The sequence below is a fragment of the Lagopus muta genome, chromosome 2 (genome assembly GCF_023343835.1).
Source record: "Lagopus muta isolate bLagMut1 chromosome 2, bLagMut1 primary, whole genome shotgun sequence".
Lineage (NCBI taxonomy): Eukaryota > Metazoa > Chordata > Aves > Galliformes > Phasianidae > Lagopus > Lagopus muta.
This window is the reverse complement of record NC_064434.1, coordinates 12725848-12751514: the sequence shown is the minus strand read 5'-3', so window position 1 is coordinate 12751514 and position 25667 is coordinate 12725848. Positions and strand designations below refer to the sequence as shown.

At 34.3% G+C, this 25667-nt stretch overlaps 1 long non-coding RNA gene across 1 annotated transcript; it reads left to right on the top strand.

Annotated features, from left to right (window-relative positions):
* On the top strand, positions 1 to 24974 carry LOC125689284 (uncharacterized). Its single transcript, XR_007375166.1, has 4 exons — positions 1 to 469; positions 11100 to 11441; positions 23586 to 23673; positions 24258 to 24974. It is a non-coding gene; the product is annotated as an uncharacterized LOC125689284 (long non-coding RNA).
* The last annotated feature ends 693 nt before the right edge of the window (positions 24975 to 25667 follow it).

Sequence of the window (25667 nt, the reverse complement as noted above, 5' to 3'; positions counted from 1 at the left end):
TAGTGAATGCTCAGGACCTCCCAGTTTCCAGTTCATCCAGGTTGCTGTGGATGACTAGAGATAGCATCCTACTCTTACTTCTAGCACAAAATAGTCAAATAATGTGGCTTATTTTTGTCTTTTCTGTATTTCTGAAGATATAAACTTTGATGTCAAACATTTCTGGGTTGGAAGGAGAGACAAATTTATATGTCAGCTGTGCTGCACATGTATGGCTTATGGAGGAGGCTAACTTGTGTCAAGGTTTTGCTGGAAATGTCCTCATTTTTCAGAACTCTACAAAAACCTCTGGAAAGTGCAGTCTGTTCCTACATATATGTATATACATACTCTGAGAAACAGGACTGGGAATTTGTTTCTTATGATTGCTTTAGCAGATTGTAGTAGGCAACAGGAGACGTGATGGATTTATCAAGATGTGGCAATATGAGGGCCACAATTAGAGTCCTGGAGGGAAAGGGATCAAATGGTAAGTTAAAAGGGTGTATAATGAATGAATGAATGAGAAGGGACATTTGGAGGAGCTGATGGCTGTGCATGGGTGTGAAAATTTCTATCTCTTTTAAGCTCCTCCAATTTTGTTTGGAGGACATTACTTCACCAATTGATCATCTTCACCAGAAACTACTCAATATTCAATGTCTGTACTTTTTCTTCTCTCTTTCTCTCTTTTTTTTTTTCCCCATTTTTTTTTTTTTTTTTTTTTTCCTAAGCAGAAAAATAATACTACATACAAAATACTTAGTGACAGTAAAATGTGTAAAGACCTAACAAGAAATGGCATACATAAAAGACAGCTGCCTTACACAGGATGTTTTAAGCTCATGAAACTCTCATTTCAAATGTTTTCTCAGTGCTTCTCAGTGAATGCTTGCTGCTTGAATTGGAGGTCAAATATAGGCTGCAAACATTCATAGTCCTTTAAGAAAGGAAGAAAGAGGGAGAGAGAATGAAGAAAAAGATTTATTGTGTTATAAAAGAGAATCATATTTTTGAACATTACGGAAGTCTGTGACTTTCATACTTGCACATCAGCTTCTCACAGCAGTGTTTCTTATGCCCCCTGAGTCTTGCAGGAAAACAACAACAGCAACAGCAACAAAAAACACAAGAGCAAAGAATCCTTTAAGTTAAATATCCCATGTGGTCAAAATCTAATATTTCTTCCTAACAACAGCACAGTAGTGCTCACCGTCCAATCCTGATCAGCATATCCCTCAATCATATGGACTAGACTAAGTCCATTGGGCTTTCTAAAAGAAATTTTAAGAACAAAGTTTGACCAGAAGTGAAAGAGGACAGTCAGATTACTTTTAGGCTGTCCAAGAGTTTTTTTATTTAGTGCAGGCAAATTCTGCCCTCCACTCCTCCATTTCAACTTTCTCAATTTATTATGTGATACTCATACAGTAATCAGTTCCATGTACTGTATACTACAAATTGGAAAATTCAGAGAATGCTATAATAGTTTCAAAGTTCAGATTAAAACATGCTCTTTTTTTTTTTTTTTTTTCCTTACAAATACTCTGATACAGTAAAATAGAAGTGTTGAGTATATTTTCCTGTCTGGTCTGAAAGATCAGATGTCAGCAATCTTCTTCCAAGTAAATAAATAAATAAATAAAGTTAATTAATTTATTTGCCTGCTATGAACTTTGTTCCCTGCTGCTCCTTATGGACATCAAGAACATGAAAAATAATGTCCAGAATTTTGAAGCTGTCTTTTCATCTTTGTTACTCAAAATATTGTGCCAGAATCTGATGGCTTTGCTGGAACTGGGTCAGGAAAGATTCTGGCTTGTTTTTACATAAAACAAGTGTAGTCCATGAGTGAAGTGTGTCACATCTTGACTGCATTCTGATTCTCTATATCTTAGCTTATTTATTCTGTTACTGCAGTAAAAATGGAAGCTAACTAAAATGGCTAGGATACTTCCTTGTGAGATCTTTAAAATCTTCAGAAGAGACGTAAAAGCAAAAGCTATTTGTACAGATTCAGCTCAGACTGAATGCAACTGCTTGCTAGATATAATCACATACCATGCAAAAAATCCTGCTGTGACCTTAAAGCAGGTTAGCAGTTATGCTACAAATGTATCTAAATACTTCATCTGGCAAAATACAATGTTCTCAGCAATGCTTTAAAACTAGATACTGTTTTCCACATCAAAACATGTGTTCCAGAGGACAAACTGATTGTTATGATGTGTCCTTTTCTAAAACTAGAAATCTCAGAAATTTGCACAGAGAACATTTCTGTTACCTTACAAGTTTTAGGGCTTGCTCCGCTACCCACATGGCACAGAGCAGCATCTGTGTGACTGTATCAGAAATCCGCCATGCTTATCAAAATTGTTATAAAGATAACTTTTTTTTTTCTTTTTCTTTCCATTTTTTTTTTTTTAAACATAGAAAAATGTATGGAGACACATATAAAAGGATAGATATATGAGTGGCCTAAAAAAACCTAGTTACATGTGATATATCTCAGAGCATAAAAGCTTTCTTTATAGCAAATAAGGTTGTCAAGGAATTTCTTGGTGCTCTACTTCAAACTTGCAGTTGGAATATTCATGATGCTATGTTTTTGCTATCTGATCCTGTCTGGATATGTCAATACTGTTACCCAGTCTTGGTATATGCAACAGAATGCATTTGATCACGCTGTTTTAGCTGATCCTGGAATGGGACAAGGACCAAGTTTCGTATAAGAATTTTGGGAAATGCTGACCGCACTAACAATCTTGAACATAGATAACAAGTGCTCAGGCCACTGTGCTAGTAATTTTTACTTTACTAGCATAATCATAATCTTTGAGTGTCCCTGACTGACTTCTGCATTCTTGTTTCATGTCTTAAAATTCTATACCTATCCTAAGTTATGCATGGCACAATGCAGAAAAGGAGATCAACTTAATAAGCTCTCATTAAGCTGCTCCAGTAGACAGCAGAATCACTGATTTCACTGTTTGCAAAACCTTACAGTAAAGAGTACATTTTGGACTGTGAATGTTATGTGCAATTCTGCATTCTTTAAAATTATAAACAAGAATATCATATGAATAGTTGTACATTTCCTGTTGATGGAGAAGATAAGTTTGATTGTTTTTCAAGGAAAACTGAATGGGACATGAAATTTGCCCCGGGGAAATAGCATATTCTCTGATCTTGGTAGTAGGAGGGAAGAAATTTCATTTCTGCTTTAGTTTTGTACCAGTGTATTTATATTTTTTATTTATTTTTAATCTCTTTCAGGTGATATTATTTTCTATACTTTTCATTTTCCTTGGAAGTATTGTTGTGTTATCAATCATACAATCAATCATAGAATCATAGAATCCTTGCAGCTAGAAGAGACCACTGAGAGCCATCTAGTCCAACAGCCCTGCAGTGAACAGGGACATGCACAGCTAGATCAGGCTGCTCATGGCCTGATCCAGCCTCACCTTAAAGTCTTCAGGGATGGGGCATCCACCACATCAATGGGCAACCTGTTCCAGTGCCTCACCAACCCCACTGTAAAAGATTTTTTCCATATATCTAACCTAAATCTCACTGAGCTTGAGTTTTCCCTTGTTCTGTCACCACAGATCCTGCTAAAGAGTCTGTCCCCTTCTTTCCAATGGTTCCCCTTCAGATACCAAAAGGCCACTATCAGATCACCTCGCAGCTTTCTCTTCATCAGGCTGAGCTGCCCCAGCTCTCTCGGCCTGTCCTCATAGGAAAGGTGTTCCATCTCTTGGATCATTTTTGTGGCCCTCCTGTACTGGTGTCTCCACATTTGGACACAGTACTCCAGGTGAAGCCTCACCAGCATAGAGTAGAGGAGCAGGATCACCTCTCTCGACCTGCTGGCCATGCTTCTTTTGTTGCAGCCCAGGATATGGCTGTCCTTGTGGGCTGTGAGGGCACAGTGCTGGCTCGTGCCCAGCTTCACATCCACCACCATCCCTAGGTCTTTTCAGCAGGGCTGCTCTCAATCCTTTCATCCCCAGTTTGTATTGGTAATGTAGATTACCTTGACCCAGGTGCAAGACCTTGCACTTGGATTTGTTGAACCTTATGAGGTTCACCTGGGCCCACTGCTTAAGCCTGTCTAGGTCCCTCTGAATGGCATTCTATCCCTCTGGTGTGTTGACTGCACCCCACAGCTTGGTGTCATCAGCAAACTTGCTGAGCTTGCCCTCAACTCCACTGTTGATCCAGCATTGACCCCTTGGGAACACCAGTCTTCATCAATCTCCATTCAGACATAGAGCCATTGACTACCACTCCCTGGACTTGGTCCTGCAGCCAGTTCTTTGTCCATCAAACAGTCTACCCATCAAATTCACATATTTCCAATTTGGAGGGAAGAAAACCCCCTCTGCTGCCATCTGCTGCACAGCAAGAAAATATATCAGAATATTAGTGTGAGGGTTCAACCTCAACATCTATATCACCAGCATCTAACTCTGACATCATGGACAATTACACTAAAATAGGAAGTATTATTTTCTGAGCAGCCTTTGTACTTAAATGGAGTTTTGATTATTTCCACCTTTCATCAGGAAATAGACAGAGACAGGAAGTATAAACCATGGATAATTTTCATAAATTATAAGTTTTCTAAGTCTTGTAAGTTGAGAATTCATGTAGAAGAAAATTTTTGTCTCTTCTGTATTAATTCTAAGATCTACCAACTCCTGGATAACTGTTGGCAGACAGTTGTTGGCAGTCATATGTATTTTGTCTACTTGAAGTAGAATCCGTAGTGATTTCATTTTATTACCTGCATATATGGTGCATAGAATAGTTATACTAATTATGCAGCAGGAAAGTTAAAAGTTTGATTATTTAGTCAAAAGTTGAAAGAATAAATCTTATGCATCATAATCAAGGTTTAAACTAAGTGTTTCTTTTATATGTTAAAAATATTTAGCCACATATTCCTTTATTGCGAAATAAATCTTTCAATGACAAGAAGAATGGCTTGAAATTTACTTTCCATATGTCATGGAAAATCTGATTTGGAAAAATGAATTTGTTGTAGTATGCATTTGTCAGTGAATTATTATATATGATGCTCTTAATGTGCTTTCTAAGATAAGGGATTTTTAAATTCGTACTTTTCATGAAAGTAGATGTATCATGAATGTTCAAATAAAAAGTTCATAAGTGTAGTTCAAAACCTTCCTCTTTTTGCTTTATGGATGTTATTTTTTTTTTGTTTATATTTCTTCTAATATATGCACAGTTGCTTTATGATACTCCTGGGAATAATAATACATGACACACTGGTATAGAGGACAGACAAATTTAGAGACTTTCAAGGAATAATTACATTAACAACCTAAGTAAAAACTATAGGAAAACATTTTAATTTGTTGTTGGTAAATTTCTCTGAAGGCAGTTACAACCATCTTGCTTCTAGAAGCAGAATTTTACAAACTGCTCCCTTGTGCTCCTTCTGAGAAAAGCTGAAGAGCAGGACTCAGATCGTGATTATCAGACATCTGCTCCATTTAGCTGCTTTTTGTTCACTAGATTGACCTCAGAAATTGATTTCATTGACTCTGCCTTAGGGGTATGCCACTCCGACACTTCAATCAAATATATTCTCCAAGGGGAACATATGTAGTGATAAACTAAAAGAGAAAGTAACCCATTGTATCTGAGAAAAAGCTTTCATCAAAAGTCATGAAATCGTTAAAAGGTGATTATTTTGAATATGTAAATAAATGATGTGTCCATGGTTGAAGAGGTTGAATCTTGAGCAGCCAAACTCAATAGAGGTGAAATATTCTCTGTATTTCCTACCCTGGACCCAAATACACAATTAATATCTCCGGGGAGAAAAAATATATACATATTTCTGAAGAATTTTTAACACTTTTTTCACTTTATTGAAAAGAAGAAATACGTATATTGGCTTCTAATACTTGAATTTTATGAGAATATACATTCTAATTTTTCTCATATTTAGTTAAAATGTTATACATTGGTGGATTTTTTACTCATTCCATTATGATGCAACTGTCTAACTATTAATATTTGTGATAATCATGTATCCAGAGATAAAGATAACTACAGGTCAGAAATTACCATCTGACCCAATGGTTATGCAGCTTGACACTGTGATTAATGAGATTTACATACAAGGCTGTATCATTACTGTTTGATTAACACTATTATGCTCACTTGTCACTAACCAAGTATGGAAACAAATGGCTAATGATAGACAATTCAGATAGGGAATGCATAATCAAAGAAATCTAGCTGAGAAAGGAAAAGAAATCACTCTTGAGTGCCAATATCCTGACTGCCCTATTATAAAAAAAAATAAAATAGAATAAAATAAATTACACAATCTGCATGTACTTTGAAAGAATACCTGGATTAGTCAGGAAATTGATTAATAACTGAATTATAATATAAAAAGTTTCTAGTATAGTTATCAAACTGGAAACTGTTACTTGTCTGCTTCTGCATGTGAAGGATAGAAGATGGCAGTAAATGTTGAAATGGAGTTCACTCAGCTTGTCTGTTTCTTTTCTGACCTATATCACTCTCATTTTCTCTACGCAGTTGTGATATATATGGTGCATGTCAGATAGAAAATAGTTATTGTAACAATAGCTAATTGTTATGTTCTCTAAAAAAACAGCACAAGGTTGAACAAAAGTATTGCAAAGGCTGATTCAAGACATCAGTTATGCGCAGGAGAACTTTTGATTTGTTTTGGTTTAACCTGACCAAATAACAATTAACATCTAAACATATATATACATATATAATTTTTTTTTGCAGAAAATGGTAATTATGTACATGATAAAAAAAAAAAAGCCAATACAAACTTAATTTAGGCAGATCATAATAGATGGATATTCATATTTCATAAATATGGCATAAGCCATAAAAAATTTACTTGGATTTCTGTAAAAAATTTTCTACATAGATACAAGGAGATAATTAGTCAGATTTAAGAAGACTGTGTTTCTTGCATATATTTTGTTTCTGTTGTGGTGAGAAGTCATCACCAGAAATGACTGCGGGAAGAGCGGCCTGTGTATGCATGTTAGATACAGGATCACTGTGTCACATCAGTGCTAAGGAGACATGAAATGGCAAACTAGACAGTACTAGGAAAATATTTTCAGAAAAGATTTCATTAATCTTACTCTAATAGTATTAATATCTTCCTGACAGGAGCCGTGTCTTGACTGATTAATACAATTCTTAATTTGCATTTTCATGTTAGTAATTATATATTAGTATGCTACAGAGTAGGCACTGTTGACTACTATTAAAGAGCATAATCATTTTAGACCTACTATCAAAAGTCTAATTTTGGATGTAATACACTGGAATTAAGGCAAAAAAAGTCATAGTGCTGCTTGAAATGTTGCATGATGAGACAATTTTAAGCTTTACATATAGGTCTTGCACAGAAATCTGAGGCATCCTTTTATCAAAGTAAAAATACAGCATCATAGCTTACATAAAAAGGAAAGTAGATGGAGGTAGTGCAGATGTTCTTTGAGAACAGAATAAAAAAGTGCTGGTAAAATCCTGCGTCTGAAATGAATTCTAGTTTAAAGTTTGAATTTGCTATAGCAGAATGCATGTAAGTATTTGAAAAAAGATATGTTTTTGCTTGCTTTTTGAACAAACTTAATGCAACGGAAGTTTTGAGAGCCCAAAATTTTATATGTTAGCTTCCTAATACATTTAAGAGCATATCTTACTAAATAAAATGCATCTTAAAGTGTTATTAACTTATTCTGTTACTACTTTGGAAAAGAATAAAAAATGCATATACAATCTTTTTGTCAAAAATACTTACGGGAAAGATCACTCCAAAAGTAATGCCTCCTATTTATTCTCATGGAAACTACCATACATACGATGAGCAGAATAACACTACTTAATAGAGCAAGTTCTCAGCTACTTTTCAGTATAGTCACCACCATTAGCTATGCATTTTCACCAGCCATGAACAAGTGTCTGCATGCCATGCTTGTAAAAATGTGCACAAGCAGAAATGACCCACAGTTATCTATCTGCTATGAGGGTGTCATTGCTGAAATGCACCACCCAGAACCTTACTGTGCTCACATCCTCTGTTTGGTCTCCATAAACTTTCAGCAAACAGTGATGAATGTCAATGGGTGTTATTTTTTCTGCATGGAGGGATTCACACTTCTTTTTTATGTGCACTTTCATGTCAGGTGCCATTTTGTCAGGCTGTCCCTCTGCTGCCATTTGTCTCACAACAACAACATGTATCTGCATATTGGTGGGAACATTCAGCCTCTACTGCCATACCACTACCATCTGCCTCTGACTTTGTAGGCCAGTATGATAAAAGAGGCAGCTACTTATAGAGCAACCCTCCTATATTATACATTTAGTACTATGCCAAAAGAATATACAGGGAAAAGGGGAAAAATCTCAGTGTGTACTGGATATAAGTGGTAATTCCAGAACCTGCTAGTTCTAACTGGGCTTGAGGAATTCAGGCTATGAATGGTTGGTTTCTACTGTTGGGTTCCGTGACAACCTTTTACAGAGTTCTGGCTGTGTGTAAACTCAAGTTCTTACAAAAGCAGTTTGTTTCTTAAAGGATTCACTTGCTCTTAATGAGATAAGAAGAACACAAATCTGCACATTGCCTTATGTATAAATTCAGTAATAAATTTACCTAACACAGTTTTACAGTGCATGTATTTATTTTATGGAAGTATGTTTTATCTACGTTTTCAAAAATATTCGTTTTAATACAATAATAAATATACTTTCTTTCTCTGAATGTAAATGAACTCTTCTAACAGGCTTTGTTTTACACAGACATTACATGAATTATGTAGAAGTATATTTTTTGTTTTGTTTTGCTTTCTTGTGTGTAGTGTAGATTTTTTTGTTTGCTACCTTATTTGTCTGTGATATCATTACAAAAATTTGTTTGTTCACCTATAGTAACTACACAGTGTTGGTGGTCAGTTTCATGAAACCCTTTTATTACTATCAGAGAAAAGAGCTGCTAACAACTAGCACTCTACGGGGAATATATAAATATAATTCAATTTGGAAGTTACCTGGTAATTAATAACTAATACTGATGAGAAACAAAGAGTAAAAGGATAAGGTATGTCGTAATTTCAGGAAATATATTGTATGAAAATGAATATAACTTCCACTGATGTTATAGACCAGGAAAGCATTATTTTATAGCCTGACATTCATAATTTAATTGAATATTTATTTCTTTTTTTTATCACTATAGAAAAGAGTCCTTAAGTGTCAGAGCATGGTAAAGCTGCAAATGAAGAAAAGCAAATGTGTTTTAAAAAGCCACATCCAAAAAGTCTACATGCATCTCTGCATTTGTATTGCTGTCATATGAAGATGTGCAAGATCAAGACAAAACATACTGAAGATATTCTTTTATGATGAGGGAGATTATTTATCATGATTAGACTTTAAAAAAAATTAATGATGTACCACGCAGTCAAATAGAAGAGAGACATACAAATCTGTCACAAAGTGAGAAACAAAAATAGAAATATTTACTTTTACTATGATAAAAAGATTTTACTGCATATAAGCATTTATAATAATGTGTATAATATACTTCAGCTTTAAAATGTCAAAAGAAAACATTCTGATCTTAACAAAAGACACGTTCTTTACTAGGAGGTGTTGGAACAGCCTGCCCAGAGAAGTTGTGGATGCCCCATCCCTGGAGATGTTCAAGGCTGGGTTGGATGGGGCCCTGGACAGCCTGGTATAGTATTAAATGTTGAGGTTGGCAGACCTGCCTGTAAGGGGGGAATGTTGGAGCTTCACAATCCTTGAGTTCCCTACCAACCTGGGCCATTCTGTGATACTGTGAAAAATAATAATTTTCATGATTCTGACATGGAGTAAGCAAATATTTCTGAAATTTCATTACTACTCAGGTGAAAAAAAAGATAAAATATCTGAGTTTTTTCATTACTGTAATATAGGAATTTTTGTAATTGTGATGCACAAAGAAGAAATTTTAATTAAAAAATATGTCTCTGGGCAAAGTTTTATCATAAAACTCAAGCAACACTAATATTAACAAACTTATTTTATTCACAAAAGATTATTTCTGTACACGATCACTATCTGGCACTGAAATCCCATTTATCTACACAGTTTAACTGTTGTACAGTTATTGGCGTTATTTTTTGCTTAATTAACGTTTTCATTCTAAACAATTCCTGAGAGTGCTTTAAGATTCATTGTAGGGCTGCAGAAGTTTCACTACAAATTCTGTAAGCTATTTTTGTGTGTAGAAAAGAGGGCTTCTCACTCAGTACAGGTAAAGCCAGTAATGGTTTTCATCATTTTGATATTTTGCCTGAAAAATAATTTAATTGCAAAGACTTTTTTTCCCTTGGAAATAAGTGTGAAGAGGAGGGTGCTCTGTTAAATAATAATCTTTGCTAAAATTAGAGAGGCTTGTAACTCAAGTGTCTTGTCATTACAATGACCAAAGATTTGTGTGTTTGTTTTGTTGTTCTTTCTGTTTGTTTTTCTTACTTCCAGTTAAATAGATGTTTATGTTTGGGATTTCTATCTCAGCCTCGACAGCTATGATATCATGGCATTTTAAATACTGCAGAAATTAACAAAGTAAATAGTGAAAGGGAAATTACATAAAAGGATTTCTAGTTCAGAGATCATTCGTGGCAGTTTCCCATGAAAGACTGCTCAAAAAAGTCAAAAAAGGGAGACAAAAAAGTCCAACAGATCTGGCTGATCTTCAAGAATGACCTTTTCAGAGGTGAAAATAAAAACATTGCATTTTTGATGGATTTTAGTCTCCAAAATGGATAGAGTGGCAGGCCACAAAGAAAGAATGCTACCTTGTGTCTGAGTTCAGGTGAAAAAAAGTAATATACGTAAGAAAGAAGCAGGGAGAAGATGTCTTGCAAGGAACATAAAGGTAACAAGAAGTTCTATGTATAGGTAGTAAGAGGAAGACTAAGAAAAGGACAAGGGAGTCTGTTCAATAAGTGATGTAGTGAAAAAGTCATGGTGAATTCTAAAGTTTTAAATGAGTATTTTTACTGTTTTTACTGCCACAGTTTCTTTCAGGACTTCAAGTTTCAGGAACCTCAGCACAGTGTGGCACTCTATTTTCAGTACCAGGAAACTGATTTAAGTAACACATAAAAAATTGATCCATGAGATCAGATGGGATAATCTGAGCATTCTGGAAGACTAGCTGTTTTCACCGGGAGACAGTTCTCTATCATTTTTCAAAAGTCATAGGGTTCAGGATAAATTCCAGACAACAGGAAAAAAAGTTGTACACAATTTCAAGAGGAACAATCTGGAGAACTGATATGTGGTCAGCCTCACCTAACAGAAATATTATGGTGCAAATCCCCATGGAAGCCATTTACAGGCAAATGAAGAATGAGAAGGTAAGAGGTAATATTCTTTATAGAATTTATAAAGTTGTCATAGTACTTTGTGAGCAAAATGTGAATACTGTTGATTTTTTTTTCAGTGATTACACTTTTAATGCATATCAACAAAACACAAGAGCAACAAAAGATTTTGGGTAGCTGAATCTACTAGTTAGATCAGCAATATATGTCTGTGCATAATCTCTTCATCTATTGTTGCTTTTCCTGCCTTTCATGCTTTTTTCTATTCAGGCGGAAATTTTAAGAGCTTGTGGAATGGTACAAAATGAGTAGAGAATAACCTCAGTGTCCTCTCCATTCATATTCTCAATATATAATCAAATTGCAATTTTATGTCTGCATATGTACTATTGTAGCACAATAGGAGTTCTGTTTGCCTACAGGGCACAGTATTACCAACATTTAATTCATTACTTTGAAAAAAACTTTATAATAAACATCTGAGAATTTGCATTAGCTATTTAATTTTATTATAGAGAATATAAAAGAAGAAATGGTAATTCCAGGTATATTAGCCTTCTATCAGGTTCCTGTCATTTTAGAAATTCAAAGGTACCTAATTAAAGTATCAAGACAGTAATTGAATTCTCATTGAGAATAGCTACCTCTTTTATAAAGAGTAAAGTTAACCATGGCGGAACTCAAGCCATGCTAACTCTCAGAATATTTCCCACCTTGACAAAGCTCCATGTACTGGTCTTGAGGTAAAATTCTCTGGTTCTCCATTTTAGTATTCTATAATTTTCACCCCAAGTTATGCTTAGAACATGTAAAGTAGCACTTCTAAAGAAGAGGAGATCTCAGTAACTTCTGGGCCCTTTTGATTTTCTTCTAGGTCACATATTTAAACAATATTTCACATGTAAATGACACAGACATCTCACATCCATTCTACCAGAATTTTTGTAATTTTATCATCATAACAATAGTATTCCCAGAAGGTATTTCAACAGGTACTGCATTTACAGGATATTTCAGCTATAGTATAGATCACAGAACAAAGAAGTACTTAGTAAAATACAAAATATATATGTTTATATATATGTATATATATAAAATACAAGGCAATTGTTTCAGAAAGACCACTGGCTGCCTTCAAACTGCAGGTCTTCAAGAACTGCAGCACAGGTCATTTCCATTGACTCCAAAAAGCAATTCTTACTCTTTCTTAAATCTCTTCCAGAGACACAGCCAACAACCTTCGTGGTTAACTCTGCTGTTGGCAGGTACCTTATGGAACAGCTGGAGCTGGCTCTGATCTGACACGGAGCAGCTGCTGTGCTTTGCTCAAAAAGGTTGCCTTTGTAGTGCCCTCTCCACTGTCAAAATCTCGTCATGTAAACCCAATGCAGACATAAAAAGAAAGTCCAAAAACTGTTGTTTGATCTCTGATATGACCATAATTGGGGAACACATTCTCAGAGAGAAGTGAATTTGACAGTTTCCTGGATGGGAGAGAGAAAGTGAGGTGGTTGGAGCTCTTTGAACTGCAGTACACATAAATGTGCTACACATATTTGAAAAAAAAAAGCCCACGTTTTGTGAAACCAATACAGGATATAGTAGTAATCAGGGTTAAGTGAGGAATGTCAAAGTTTACTGAATCTGTTTCTTACAGAAAAACTTCAGCATTGCTATAGTTGTGATCCATCACTGTATTTACAATACAGTACAACTGGGTACTAAATACATTAAACCACAACAATTGAACATATTTGGAACAATTGCATAATAAAAGCCCAAATACTAGATGGCTATTCAGAGAAACATGGAGAAAAATAAACAGTGAAACATCAAAACAGTTTCTCCTTTGCAGTGCAGCGCTCTTCTTTCCCTGCATGGTCATGTGGTATGTGCTAATAATTGATCTACGGCTTCTGATTGCTATGTTGTATTTTTAGCTAGCCACTGGGATTGTACTTGGATTGAATAATCTGAAAAACAACAAACTGAATGAGTAGAATTGTCTGCTTTGTGTGTAAATGATATTTATTACTCCATATCCCACAAGATAAAATACTTAAATCTAAAAAACTAATAATCACAAAGCAGAAATTCATTGCCATAACTCATTTATTTAGTACATGTTACAAATTAAAAAATAAACACTAGAGGAAACTATATATAAAGAATCCCAGAGGCTTTTAAAACATCCAAAATGGATCATAATTTAACAGCTGAACAACTGCAATATTAATTTATTGATGGATTGTGCTCACAAGCTGTGACTCTGCATATAAATTATAGATTAAAAAAAAATCAGAAGCAAATAATGGAAATCTTTTCGTTTTAATGGTGTTATTGAAATTCATTCTTTAAACTCAGTAATTTTGTGTTTGCCTTTATCAGGAAAGAGCATCATACCACAAGCAATAACTAACCATCTTTAATTAATGCAGGAGTTCATACTGCTTTCACTGAAATTAAAAGCAAAATTTTATATACCTAATGGTAAAAGTATCACTTCATTTGGAGCAAGATATAGTGCAATTAAAATAAGATACAGACTTTACAATAAAAAGAGCCTGCCTCTCAATATTTTTCCCTGTGTGAAGTGAAATAAAATAAAATAAAGTAAAATAAAATAAAATAAAATAAAATAAAATAAAATAAAATAAAATAAAATCATAAAAAAACATAGATGATTCTACAAATAAAAATATGGGGAAAATGAACCCAGATTAAATTACTTGCCACTGTGGACTTTCAAAACGATGAATCTTACAATGGCTTGAGTTGGAAGGGATCTTAAAATTTATCTAGTTCCAACTTCCCTACCAAAAGCAAGTTTACTAATCACTGGATAGGCTGTCTACGACTCCATCACTTAATCTGGTCTTGAATGTCTCAAGGGATGAGGCAATGACAGATTCTCTGGGAAATTTCTTTCTGTGTCTTACCACCAGTTAATAAGCCATAAAATAAATACTTTCCTTCTAACCTCTAAGTAGTTTAAAACCATTCGTCCTTGTCCGATCACTGTCTCCTCATGTAAAAAGTTGCATTGCTTACAGACCACCATATTGTTTTCCGAGAAGACATCAGAGGAGATTAAGTCCCCCATTAAAAGAAGAGTATATGAGCACAGCGTTTCTTGTAGTTAAAGCAGGAAGCTTCCCTGGATCAGGTGGCCTGTAATAGACCTTGACCACCAGATATCTTTATTGATGCAGTCCCTAACTTTTACACAAATGTTCTCATCCTGTTCATGGCATGAATAAAATAACTGCTATTTTCTAAAGTTAGTGTGATATGAGAGTGCATTAAATTTGAAGATGTGGATATTTGGTAGCTCTTCTGAAGCCAAAATACAAGATGGAACACATAAAAGGTATTCAGTTATATTTTTGTCTAGTTATATTCAGCAGAAAACACAGTGTATCTGTCATCTACCTGAAAAAAGAAAAAAAAAAAAAAAAAAGTAAAAAAAAAAGTTAAAACTTGTATTTATGTAAAAAAATAATTTTTACTCTGGCAAACATTGGTGACCACATAACAGACCGAGAAATAGGATGCAATACCACATTCCAAATAAAATTTGTGTTAGGAAATCTTCATTACTTGTTTATGCACTAAGGACAATACTGATTTGCAAAATGTACATTCATTGCACCTTCAATCAAATCAGAATATTCACAAAGTAGAATAGTATAAAATTCACAAATTCTTCAAAGTTTGTTTTTGTTTTTCCATTGGAAAGAAAAGAGAGGGATCTACTATCCTTACATAAAATATGGAAATTTACCCTAGATAATTGATGGTAACAGGGGAAAGAGTGACAGAATAAGAGAATATAGATAATAACTCTAACAGTTTATAGTTATAGTTTATTAGAGTCAGTTAGAATCAATCCTACATATATAACCATGATTGATTTTACATATGAGAATATCACTGTTAGCTTTGATGACATAAATCAAGAATAACAAAGCATTTAAAGAATCAGTCTGCATTTCAATTTTTTTCTTTGTAATGAAGCCCCTAAACTCAGAGAAAGATCGCATTGACAGTATTAAGCAGCGATAAAAAAATGTCCAATTTAAAACACAAGAAAGAAGGGAGACTGATAATGGACAGTCAAACAGGCATTTAAGACAATCTAAGCTATTGTGCCTAAGGCTATTAAATATGATGTGTTCTGAGCAGAATACGAAAAGGCTGCAATGTCCTAACTTTGGATACATTACTAGCATTCAAATAGACAATTATAACATCCACATGTATTTATCAGTCTTTAGATAAATAAGTAGACAGTGAAATACAAATCAAGGTCTTCTCAAATTCTCGTGAAATTCAAGTATCAAATGAACAAGCATTAAAGACTTTTATGCCAACAGTAACCAATAAATCAAACTTCAGAAAAGTTATTTCAGTTTCCAGTTGTCAGATGAAGAACAGTTTAAAAAATTTCCTATCTATGAAGTGTGGTGAAGGAGCTTCATTCTGTTCCTTCTGATCAGCAGTGTGCCCAGGTGGCCAAAAAGGCCAACGTGGCATCCTGGCTCACATCAGAAATAGTGTAGCCAGCAGGAGCAGAGACGTGATCAGCCCTCTTTATTCAGCTCTGCTGAGGCTGCATCTCGAGTATTCTTGTACAGTAGGTTGTGGCAAGGTTGTTATCAGGTCCTTCTCTCAGGCAACTGGTGATAGAACAAGAGGGAATGACCTCAAGTTGTGCCAGGGGAGATTCAGATTGGATATTAGGAAACATTTCCTCTCTGAACAAGTGTTTAGGTACTGGAACAGGTTGTCCAAGGAAGTGGTTCAAGGAAGTGGTTGTTCAAGGAAGCAGTAGATACAGTACTTAGGGACAAGGTTTAGTGGGCAACATTGGGGATATATGAATGGTTTGCACTAGATGACCTTACCACCTTACCAACTCCTTTCCAACTTCATGATTTTACGATTCTCATTTCTACTCCTGCTTTTTACATTAAAAAGTTATTGGATTTGAAAACAAATCAAATAGGGCGAAAAAAAAAACCAAAAAAAAAAAAAACAAAAAAAAACAGCCAAATTAATTAATAAATTTTAAAAAATCAAGCTGCATTCATCAGTAGAGCACCTGCTACTACCAAATCTATAGCAGTAACTAGCAGCAAACCAGCATCTCTCCACATCTCTATAAGAATATAAGTGATTCTGAATGAATTTGTATATTTTGTATTTGTACATTTTGTTTTTAATAGAGACCTTTATGGTTCAGTTTTCATTGCACAAGTATAATCAGATTTTGGGGACCTTCAAAAAAAGGTAGTATCAATAACACAAGGACTAGGGCTGGAAAAACAAAATCCAGAAATGCCAAATGGAGTTTTACGTCACAAAAGCAGTAGAGCTTGGATTTAAAATACTGTTGAAAATGGATTCCCATCTACAGGCAGAAGCTTCAGGCCAGGGGCTGCCAGAAGCTGCACGGTGAGATTTCAATGCTTTCAGTAGGAAGAACGAAAGGGAGAAAAGAGATAGTGATAAGAACATTTTTTCATGAGTTCTATGCATGAAATTCTCAGAAGCAGGCAAGCAGCTGCCAAAAATTTACAGGAAATATTCAACCAGGACTGTCCTGATGATTTTACAGTTATGCTTCCCACGAATTAGTGAACTAGCTTAACCTGGCACAGGTAATAACCATGGCTTCTCTTAGACTTCTGTTCTCATTCTTTTTTCTATGTTTTCCCTTTGCATTTACAAATACCAAATAAGAATTAGACTCCAAATAATCAAGAGTGATTTAAGTCCATTACTTTATGAAAAACGTATTCCCTAGCCATCTGGCATCTCCTTAGGTGGTAAATAAAGATGTTCTGATGATGGATGACGTTGCCTTTTTGGACTTTATGAGCCATGGTAATAAAAATATAAGTACTCTGCCAAGCATCCATAGCACATTGATTCCATTAATCTTGTCTGGCATTGCACATGAGCATGTAGTATTCCAAGAAGGATTTGTCATATTCCAGGAAGGAGATGTGGACTAGGGCACCATGTATTTTCTAGGCCATCTGGAATTGGTGGTAGGTATCCATAGAGATGAAATTGTCCTATTGGAGTAACATCCCTTTTAGTTGCTGAACCATGCCTGGTAGGGTGTCTGTAGATATGTATATATGTGTGCTGTTAATATTGTCAACACAGTTGAGAGGTCCACGTGAGCTAAGCCCACTATGACGATACGTATGTCATTACTGAAAAATAATATTGGTCAGGGACAGGAGATTTTAATTTTCCAAATAATTTTTCAATCCTTGGAATGATTATCAGGAAAACAGTGAAAACTGAGAGTTTCAACCTTCTGAATACATCATGTAGTCTACTTGTTGAGTGTAACATTTTTTATCATATAGGTAGTTTTCCATTTTCTTGTCTGAGTATACTACTTTTTTTAGTGTTTAGTTCTCATTCTGCTAACAGTTTCCCCATATTTCACATGGTGACCTTGTGCCATAAGCCACCATTATTCTGAAAAACAGATATTAGATTAAAAGGGATATTTCAGTTTTATTTTTACTGTTATTATTTTTTAATATAACAAGCCAGGAAGTTTGGGCTACTGTAAGTTAATCTCATGTGAGCCTCTGACTCTGAAAAGACAAGCTCAGGCATAGTATTTAGATTTGAGCCATGCTATTAGTAGATGTGGCCACTGCCAATGCCACTGTACAAAGTAGAAGATAAATACACCTTATTGTCACTGTTGTGCTGCAGCACAGCTGTGACTTAATTCCACTTTGTGATAGAACATTCATTTTAGAGGGGTTGGTGGTAGATCTGAAAACTAAATGCACCACAGTAGACTGAAAATGGTCTGTCATACCAAATATTGTATTCACAGGGCAAGTGAATACAATACAGTGCTATGCAAGATACAAAACATCTGAGATGCATACTCACAAAATGAACTTCTCTACTTTCTTGACAGTCCATTGGTTCCTACTTGTAACAGTGGCATGTACCAATGCCATTAACAGTCTCAGATCTCCATGAATTGGTGATTTCTAGTTCACACATACAGTATCAGCTACCAAACCATAGCTTTAGTCACTATCACACTTCTTCACATTTGTCTAATACTGAAAATAATTCCTTCTGATCTTCTACTGTTTCAGTTTAGGTACCTTCCTAGGTTGGCTTTGGCTTCAATTCCAGTTCTTGAATGTGTAATCTTTTATAATAAGTATGCAGTATATTTATGACTGAATTTGTTCTTATGATAGAAAAATCATAATTCAGTTCAGCCTTCATTTTCTCTATTTTAATCTGTTTTCTCAGTTACATTTCTATTCTCATCAAAATTTCATAAGTAGGTTTGGAAATTCTGTTCTGAAGTAGTCAAAAATATCATAGTATTGATGCAAAAATCTCTAAGGTTTTAAAATACTGATTTAAATTTTGACTAGTTCTGAATCTTTTAAAGTTCACCTTTAAACTTGAGTGGTCATTAAAGAATTTATTCTCTGATTAACGGTTGTAGAACCGCTGACTCTTAGTTTCTGTATGCTATCTTGTAGCAACAAAAAGCAATGTTACATTGCATGAACTTCCTTTATATTAATTTCAGAAAGGCATTTGAATAAAATTATGTGCAGATAAATGTAAAAGTACACAATATCTGCAACAGTACCACATCTAAGAAACGACTTCTTAATATTGTAAGGTTTGGGGGGTTACTGAAGAGTTAAGAAGACTAGCAGAGGGCAGTGGTTTCAATATAAAGTTCATAGTTAGACATTTAAAAATTAAGGCTGATCTTCATTTTGAAGATTACTCTTAAACATTTCTTCTGCATGTAATTATTTTTAATGTGAGCTAAGTGTCTAAACCAGATTAGAGTCCACAGAGATCCAGTGAGCAAAGTCCATATAGATTTAAGAGCATTTCAGATTGCCATAAAATAGAAACCTGAAATGGATTCCATTGCTTACCTATAGATATTACATACAATATCAGGCAGCACATTAAATACTGTAAGGGGACAGACAGATCTTACACAGAGCTGGGAATTATGGTACGACTTATATGAGAAAAAAATTGGCCATTAGGAACGGCAGGTGGAGATTAAGAGTTACTTTAGTGCACCTGTGCAGCCTGATGTAGGGAGTCTGCTTTGCAGGGAGATTGAACCCAGTCATCTCTGAAGTCCCTTCCAATCTCTACAGTTCTGTGATGATGTGTGACAGTAAATTCCTAAGTTCACAGTGAGATGAATAATGAGTACATCTAATTTCCTAAACTAAGCAACCTGAAAATACTATTCTCTACAAGCAATCAAGAAAGTGTGAGGAAAGAGGTACCAAGTCGTGGAGATTGCAGTCTTTATGACAAAGACTACGAAAGTTATGCTACGCTGTGAAATTAATGGATTACAACTTTCTGGCAAACCATTTCTGGATGTAAAATCATTTTAAATATTCCTAAAAATCCTCTACTTGCACAGTCAAGCGTATTACCTAATATCAGATGAACTGGTTATGCAATAATAACAACTAAATTTGTATGAAAGTGGAAGGTCCATATCTTGTTCCTCCACATCTCTTTGCCTCTTTACTCAAATTCTCTATTCACTATCCCTTCTCGCAGAAGCTTGACACAAACCAGTTTCATCCTTGGATCGGATGATAGAATACTATAGAAATGAACCCTGGACTTCCATGCAGGTATTTCACTCCCACAGATGTTTCGCTTAGAGCTATGGTCACAACTCAAATGATAGCTCTGTTTAAGATGTTTGAAAACATTCCTTGTATTTGAGTTTTACTTTGATGCTGACTAGCAGGCTATGGATACGTGGATGATTCTTCTGGCTTCCATGGTTTCCCACAATAAAATTTTAGGGTATATTAATATCTCATGCAAGTATGGATAAACTTCACATGAATATTAGATGAATCATTGCTTGAGGGATTTTCTAGAAAATATTCGTAGATATGAATGCTACTTTTTTCACTGGAAAAGTATTTAATATGTTTAAAGTGCTTGACTATGTATTTATATTGCCATTTTGTAATTTAACAATGTTACGTACAACATCTTAAAATATATATATATCTTTTATGTTTGTTAGCGGACCTTTGGAATATGACATTTTTGCTGGAGCTTTACCACTTAAAAATATAGATGACACCAAAATCACCCAATCATCTTACTTTAAATAAATCTCGCTTAAAGTATTTGACCTCATGAGGTGTTACACTAGGCTGCTAACAAGTAAAATATTTCAATCTTTCTCCATTGTCTCATAGCCTCAGTTGAGGTTTACATCAATTTAAAATGGGCACATAATATTTCTGAGAAATTTTAGGCAAAGCAAGATATTAACCAGTAGGAATTTTCAAAATAGACTACACATTACACTGTATATTTTTAGGTTAGATGTGTTTCTATTAGAATGGATACTGTTCCTGTAATTATGCCTAAAGGTGCCTGGAGAGGAGTCTGATACAGTCTGTCATAGACGTCTTGTTGCAATACCTAACCTGAAGAGGATACTAATTTAGACAGTTTTCTCATATATAAATGCATTTGTCCACGCAGAATAATAATGCATTGAAAACTTCTCAGTAATTCCTAGTGGATCTAGCAGGATGACTGTATGCATGATCATTGTCTTTGAGAGTAGTACTAAGCTGATAATTGCTTTATTTATAATTTCCCTAAATCGCAGATTCTGACTTTAGGGCCTATTATTAAGTCTGAGGAAATTTAAATGAGGGCATTACAAATTTGAAATAACTGAGCTACGAGACCCTCAGGACCTCTACAGAGTGCTCTTAGAAAGCTAATCCTATACAACATTAAATTGTTCTACCATCCTTGAGGACTTGTATGCTTTTTATTTCAAGTGAGCCAATTCACTATCATTGTCTGACTACATTAACTTGCTTCAGCTTTATGATTTAGCATACTCATCGAATTAAGAAAATCAACATTTTTTTCTTCATTCTCCATTATAACACCAGTATCTATCTAAAAACATTAAAATTGATTTTTATTACTTCTTATAATCTAAAATAAATAGTGGATTTAAAAATTACTGTTATTTTAACCTGATTGTTTTATTGTTTTGCTTTGTTGTTTTTACAGTATAGCATTCCTCCATATATACTTTACTAGAAAGAATGCATTCAAGGGTTGTTTTATTTTAAAGGAAGTAGGATATATTTTAATTGAAAACAGCCCTTGGAATATTAGCTCATTTATTGTTTTATTTTGTTTTCTTCATGAATTATATTAAAAAATAATCAGTTTTATAAAGATTATTATTATTACCAGAATGCTAATATCATTAAAAGTAGTATTCAGATATATTTATGTTATAAGATTGTAAGTTTTTATGAGGATTCTTTTTGTATTACAAAAATTTCCAAATTAGAAAGATATATCAATAATTCATCAAAATCAGATTCCAGCTTCCATGATGGGAGACAATCAAGAGTAAAAAGGAATAGGTCTGTAATTTTGTCTTTATAAATTATTACACATTATTGCATAACTGTGCAGTATTCACAAAGTTGAACATTAAAATTTTTTTAAAAATTGAAATTACTATGGAATAACAGGGAAGGTCCTCTTGTTCACAGGTAACTCATTCAGAAATGAAATGTGGGAATACATTATTAGTTCCCTTAGTGAAAAATGGAATCCCTGGGGAATTTAACACTCATAAATTATTTTGAACAAGGGTTAAATAAGACACAGGTCAAAGATTATGTTAAATTACATGTGACAATATACCCACTGCCTTCATCACTATCTGCTCTTAGATTTTCACACTCTTTAGCATTCTTTTTATGTAAATGCATGTAACCTCAAAAGACTTTAGAACTCAAGGCCTCTGACATGGTCCCACACCATATTCTTATCTGTAAGCTAGAGAGATAGAGATTTGAAGGGTGAACTGTATGGTGAATAAGTAATTGGTTAAAGGTCACAAAGCAACACAACATTACAAACCTGATGTGAGATCAGACTGAAGTGGAAGCTCTTTTGATGGTCACGTTTGGAACAGAGGAATTTTCACAGCTGAGGGATGAACTTATTAAAATGCAGTAGACTGAACTCAGACATAATTCAGGATACATTGCTATAGTGGTTAATTCTTATCTTGAAGTCTATGACAGCAGTATACTCCACTAAAGCCATTTCAAGAAGAAAAAAGTTTACTTCTACTAAAATTTTGAGCTCCTCTTGAAACAGAAGAACTGTTTTTTCTTAAACTCCAGCAAATTCTTTATGCTCCCTTATCTTGGTATCTCTTTTATTGTTAGAATATTCAATTAGTAATCCTGCTGCAAGTCACAAAATATTAGAAATCATAGCAAATGCCACTAAGTTTCAAGCTTCTTGAACAGTATATTTTGATATTGATTTAAAAGAGAAAGGTTTCTTAAATTTCATCTGAATAATAGTTGCAAGACGACTGCTTGATAAGATGCTTTAAAGAAGTGTATTTCCATGGGATGAATCTCAAAGTATCCAAAATAATCTGAGTACTGACTTAGTCAGGTCTCAATGTGCAGACTTACCCATGATCTTCAACAGATACATGGTAGCATAATCAGAACACAAATGTCTCTCGGATAGGTTTTATTTTGTAGGATTAGAAAAAAAAGTTCAATATTTAGTACAGAAGATCAAGAAAGTGTTACCATATTTAAAACCACAATTATGACATCAGCAAATGTCTCAAATATGCCATGCAGTTATAAAAGTGGGAGAAGCACTTAGTGTGTATCATTAAAGAGGTCTTCTAGGTTAAACTAATCATATTTATACTCTGTATTATAATATCCTAAGTTCTCATATTACCCACAAGTAATTTAATATACTTGAGTCATATGCCTACAGCACTGCCAAAATCCATTTGTTAACTTTGCATTTTCTCCATTGAATATGAGGTTACACAGGGCAATATGATGGAGGTACACTTTAAAATAAAATCTTCCTTTGAAATGTTAAGTAGATACAAACCAGAAATAATGTATTGATTCTGTGCTGTACATGATGGTTTCAAAAATATGGTGCTGCAAAAGTGCTTAGCACTGTTCAAAGAGTTCATGTCAAAAGACTTGTTCGAACTTTGTAGGCAATGACCTGCAGTGACAGCAGCTATCAACAGCCCTTTTTTTCATCTTGCAGGATGAAACAGAAGGTATTCTTTCAAGAGGAACTTTCTTTTAATTTTGCAGTATGCCAGGGGTACATAAGAACTGCTATCAGCAATCAGGTATGCAACCTGCATTTTTATCAATATTTAATTAAGAAGCAGATATCTGAATAGGTAAAAAGAACTCGTTAAAAAATCACCCTTAGTTTAAATATATTTTAATAACTATGCAGTTATTACATATGATTAATGACTACACAGTTATTAAAACACTTTTTTAAATCTTAATCATTGTTTGACCCTTTTAAAGAAAAGGAAAAGACAGAAACAGAGGAACAGTGAATCAGTCAGGTTGGAAGAGATCGACTGACACCCAATCCCACTGCTCAAGACATATATTAATTCAGTAGCCACAGTGATCTTATCTTTCCCCTTTGTGCACAGTTCTCACATAATTTTCTTCATTTTTTTTATTGCTTAACAGCTGTTCATAGTTTTTTTTTGTTTGCTTAGTTTTTGTTTTGATGTCATTTCTTATGTACTGAATACAGTCCTTATATTGACCTTTAATGTCTACTCTCTCATTAGGATCTTTCTCAACAATCTTTATTTCTGTAATATCCACTAGAATATATTCCATTAAATTTTTAGACAATCATTAAGATGTCTGAGAAACATTTTTTTTGTTGTTGTTCTGTTTTTAGAAGTCAAAGGTAAAAAAATAAAACCAGTGTGCTGCAGAGAAAACCAAATTTACTCTTCCATTGTGACCATTCTATTGGATTCACACTTGAAGAAGGCATTAATTTCTTTCTGATCAGGAGATCATAGAATCACAGAATGGCCTGGATTGAAAAGGACCTCAAAGATCATCTAGTTTCAACCTCCCTGCAGGGTATGAACTTTCATTTCCTCTGATAGCTGCTCATGAAATGTGGAAGATCTCAAAACACCGTGTTTGTAAATATTTCTAAAGAATAAAATATTCAGTGTGCTTCCATTTAGTAAACTATGATTAGTAACCTGATGTCCTAAAATGTGAAGTTATTGTGGAAAATTGGCTTAGGTGTTGTTCCTTTTGAAACTTATTTTTCACTCAAGATAAGACTTGTTGATGTGGAAAGCATTAAAAATTTTTTCATTTAATAATGCACTTTGTGAAGACAAAAAAGCAAGGAATCTCCAAGATTTTCTTGAGGTAGTTGTCCACGGATACTAATTCTTTCTCAAAACATGATATTTAATCCTTGTTTTAAACTATGATTATTAATTGAGTGGAATTTTTGTTCTTTACACATCAGTTAAAATCTGATGTGGCATATATGAATACTAACATTTTTTATAATCTACAGTGTACTTTATCCCAAGGTATAATGCAGATTAGAGAAAAATATATAAAATCAGTGCTCTTTCAGTTTAGCAATCTGACCAACTATGAATATCTACATTTTAGATTGTTTTTTCAAGCTTCTTTTACAATCAGTAGGAAAAAAAAAAAAAAAAAAAAAAAAAAAAGACTAAAATTAATCTCATTCTAATATAAGTGCCTAAAATGAGCCAGAAAAAAATCACTGTATATACTCCCAGTTCTCTGTACTGTTAATAAAGACAATAGATTGCATATAGATCCTACATTATCTCAGTTAGTTTAAATCAGTCTGCTCTGTTAGATTCATTCCTTGTCAAAACTATCTATAAAACTCAGGATCATTGTCAATAATTCATAAAGTTTCTTTATTCCTTGTAAGGCTCACAAAACAAAATAACCTTTACTACAGCATAGTATTTTTATTTCAACTCGAGAGTCAAGCTTAAATTTGACTTGCCTGCCAGTGAAGGCAAGTGGATGGACACTGCTTGAGCACGGGCTCAAAACCGTCTATATGGCGGAATGATTAATGCGCCCTTTGTCAGTGTTTTAACCGTTGCCAACAGTTTCCCAGACAGACACTTTGTGTAGTTCTGGGGACAGCACTGGTAAGGAATTGTTCCCAGTGGGCATTTTGGACATATTGGACCTGGTATGGTGAAGAAACATGCTCAGACTGTGTTCATGAAATGGACTAAATCAGCCACAAGTTCAAGCTACAATTCTCAACTTGCCTCCTTTACTG